Source organism: Geotrypetes seraphini, chromosome 1, assembly GCF_902459505.1.
Source record: "Geotrypetes seraphini chromosome 1, aGeoSer1.1, whole genome shotgun sequence".
NCBI classification, from domain to species: domain Eukaryota; kingdom Metazoa; phylum Chordata; class Amphibia; order Gymnophiona; family Dermophiidae; genus Geotrypetes; species Geotrypetes seraphini.
In genome coordinates this window covers 353,694,033-353,698,114 of record NC_047084.1, presented here as the reverse complement: position 1 = coordinate 353,698,114, position 4,082 = coordinate 353,694,033, and the positions used below count along the sequence as shown (strand labels likewise).

Below are 4,082 nucleotides of genomic sequence, written 5' to 3'. Positions count from 1 at the left end.
CACGTGCAGGCAGCCTCCTTCCACAGACAGCTGCGTGCCACGTATGCCCCCGACGCAGTGTCCGAGCCCGCCCCGCGGGGGGGGGGGGTCTCAGCCATCAAGCCAGAGTCATACATCCGCACGGTTCCGAGCCCCTGGGGCTGCTCTTGAGGGAACATAGGGTCTGTAACTCCATGCGAACCGTTCCCACGCGTCAGACGAGAGACCCTGCGAACACCCCTAGCCGCGCGCTCTGCGTTTTTGTTTTTAAAAAAAACCACCAAGGCGATTGACAGATACGTGCGATCCTCAGACAGGCGTAGCCCCGGGAGGAACCCGGGGCCGCAAGGTGCATTCGAAGTGTCAATGATCAATGTGTCCTGCAATTCATACTAATTCTCACAGCTAGCTGTGTTCATCAACGCACGGGCCGAGTGATCCACCGCTAAGAGTCGCGTGAGCATAAGGCTTTATCGCGCAGCGGCAGGCACCGCCGTCATCGCTCAGTCGACACAACATGGGAGGGATGGAAAATATGTACAGTCCAGGCGCTCTGCCCAGGAGGCTCCCCTAAGGGGGTGAGAGAGTGATTCTCGCCGGGGCGAGGGAGGGGGGCGTCCCCGTGCCCCTCTCCCACGCCGACGACCCCCAGCACGCGCAAAGAGCGTCGCTCGAGTCTTCAAACTGACCCTCGTCCCTCCCCGCCCATGGAAGGATGCTGCGCTAGGTACCTGTGAAAATGAATGACCACAGAGTATGTAAATGTTTGCTCATCTGAGCGGGAGGCCCCCCGCACTGCGGTTTTCAGGTGCATCCGTGAAGGTGTTAGGGGCGGGGACCCCCCTCGCATTACTGCCTCGCCACCCCGCAACGCGGAGGATCCTTCCACATGGCACACCGGGCGATGGCGTACCGACGCCCAGCCCCTTTTGTTTTCTGCCCGCCGCGCTCCCCGCTCTCGATAAAGGTGGTGGGCGTGGCAGTTTAGGTTGGCGGAAGAGCCCGGTCTCTCTCCCGTCTTCCCAATAGAAAAAGAATAAGAATCCACGCGTGACCTGCCCTTTTTATACGGCACGTAAACCCCTCCTCACGGAGGCTCACGCGTGTGGTATTTTCGAGCGTGCCTCGTTCGTTTGGGTGCTTCGTTGCCAGTGCGGAGGATTAAGGGGGGGGGGGAGTTTTCCACCGGGTTGAGAGCTGCCACGACATCCCATCGCCGACTACCCCCCTCTGCAGGGCCCTCCAGCACGTGCCGGGAGGCACCCCTGGCCCATTTTGTGGCGCTCGCGCACCTGTCCCTTGGAGGGTGTGTCTCTCTTCCGCGAGCCGTCTCCCGTTAATGATCCTTCCACAGGTTCACCTACGGAAACCTTGTTACGACTTTTACTTCCTCTAGTCAAGTTTGATCGTCTTCTTGGCGCTCCGCCAGGGACATCGCCGACCCTGGCAGGGCCGATCCGAGGACCTCACTAAACCATCCAATTGGTAGTAGCGACGGGCGGTGTGTACAAAGGGCAGGGACCTAATCAACCCGAGCTTATAACCCGCACTTATTGGGAATTCCTCATTCATGGGAAATAATTGCAATCCCCGATCCCTATCACGAACGGGGTTCAGCGGGTTACCCACACCTGTCGGCGAAGGGTAGACACACTCTGATCCGTTCAGTATAGCGCACGTGCAGCCCCGGACATCTAAGGCCATCACAGACCTGTTATTGCTCGATCTCGTGTGGCTGAACGCCACTTGTCCCTCTAAGAAGTTAGACCCCAACCGCCGGGGGTCACGTAACTAGTTAGCATGGAGGAGTCTCATTCGTTATCGGAATTAACCAGACAAATCGCTCTACTAACTAAGAACGGCCATGCACCACCACCCACAGAATTGAGAAAGAGCTATCAATCTGTCAATCTTTTCCATGTCCGGGCCAGGTGAGGTTTCCCGTGTTGAGTCAAATTAAGCTGCAGGCTCCACTCCTGGTGGTGCCCTTCCGTCAATTCCTTTAAGTTTCAGCTTTGCAACCATACTCCCCCCGGAACCCAAACTTTGGTTTCCCAGAAGCTGCTCGGCGGGTCATGGGAATAACACCGCCGGATCGCTAGTCGGCATTGTTTATGGTCAGAACTACAACGGTATCTGATCGTCTTCGAACCTCTGACTTTTGTTCTTGATTAATGAAAACATTCTTGGCAAATGCTTTTGCTTTGGTTCGTCTTGCGCCGGTCCAAGAATTTCACCTCTAGCGGCACAATACGAATGCCCTCAGCCGTCCCTCTTAATCATGGCCCCAGTTCCGAAAACCAACAAAATAGAAACCGGAGTCCTATTCCATTATTCCTAGCTGAAGTATTCAGGCGACCGGCCTGCTTTGAACACTCTAATTTTTTCAAAGTACACGCTTCGGACCCCCGGGACACTCAGTCAAGAGCATCAAGGAGGTGCCGAGAGGCAAGGGCTGGGACAGGCGGTAGCTCGCCTCGCGGCGGACCGCAAGCTCGATCCCAAGGTTCAACTACGAGCTTTTCAACTCTAGCAACTTTAATATACGCTATTGGAGCTGGAAAGTTCGTTTTTATTAATAGAGACTTAAAACACAGACAGTACAAAAAGTCAATACAAAATCAAGGCATCAAAACAGTATACAAAACAAAGCTACTCAGCAAGAAAATGACCCATAAACCCAACAGGTACATAACCCATCCGTACCCCCACCCAAACTAGACATATGGAAACTACCAGACCCCAACCCTTTCAGACAAACCTATAAGCAAACCCCTCCCCCCACAATAACTAAACAGAAATAGAAAACCCTAAACCAAAAACAAAGGAACCTCAAATGCCCATACTACTCATTCAGGGAGGTCGAAGCCGTACCCCCTTCCACAGCAGACATCACTGCTATGCACTCCTCTTTTTTCTCTCCATTATAGCAATTTGGCACACCCAATCAGCATACTTCAACCCCTGAAACAACCCCACTCGAAAGCCTAAACTTCTGGCCACCCTCCTCCCCACTTCAACTGAAAAAGGGTAAATGCACAAAAAATGTTCCATCGTCTCCTGTACCCCCCTGACACTCCCCTCTTGGACACTCCCGTTCTGCCACCAACCTGTACTTCAAATTAGCCCTCACATACATCCTCCTGTGCATCGCCAGCCATGTTACATCAAAATACTTTGGCGGCAATCGTGGCGTCGCCACGTACCGCAATGCTTGCTGCGTCCGAACCCCCGTGCAATCTCTCAGCAGAGGTTCCACCGTGTAGCATTGAGTCATGACTCGTACCATCCATTTCTTCCTCCCCTCCCCTACCTCCCCCACTGTAATACCCCAATTCCTCACCAACTGGGCCAATTCCCCCTGCCCTTGCACCCCTGCCAGTATCCCCACTATCCCACTATCCTCTTCCCCATATCCACCCCTCTCAGCCAATCACTCCAAAACCCTGTACCCCAATTCTCGACACTCTCCACCCACGCCAACCTTCCCTACCGTCCCCTTACCAACCCCCCCAACTGAAACTGGAGGAAGAGGGAGGAGAAAAAAAGAACTGGGTTTATCATCCCCAAGCCCCCTTGGGCTTTTGTAAGGTACTCACTACTTGAAAAGCAACGGTGACAAGTCCCTAATAATAATAAAGTAACACCACAACGGACTTGGTAAAACTTGGTTGTTTGTTTGAAGCCCTCAGATACCTGTGCTGCTATGCTGTAGTTGAGGCAGCGTGATTCAGGTGGACACGTTATCTTTCATTGGGCATTCAAGCAATTTGAAAGTGAATACTTTTTTTAAATTACTTTTTATAAATATTTTTTAGTGAAATGCTCAAATAGTACAAAAAACACAGCGACACTTATCTTAGTGGACGGTCGCTTGTCGGTTGAGCAGGAACTGGTGGCCCTGTCAGTTAAATAGGAACTAATGGCCCGACGGGACCCGTTTCGCCAAATATGGCTTCTTCAGGGGTCAGTATGTTCGAGCTGCAATGAATAAAAATAATGAGCATCACTGTGATATGATTAAATAAGCAGGCTTAAAAATACATATAACGGTACTCACTGCGAACAGCATGAACTGCCTTTGCAGATCAAAAATGGCGTCG

The 4,082-nt window shown here is 52.4% G+C and overlaps 1 non-coding gene across 1 annotated transcript; it reads right to left on the bottom strand.

Moving 5' to 3' along the window:
• Positions 1–282: 282 nt before the first annotated feature.
• Positions 283–433, bottom strand: LOC117352748. The gene has a single exon (XR_004537814.1). It is a non-coding gene; the product is annotated as a 5.8S ribosomal RNA (ribosomal RNA).
• Between the last annotated feature and the right edge of the window lie 3,649 nt (positions 434–4,082).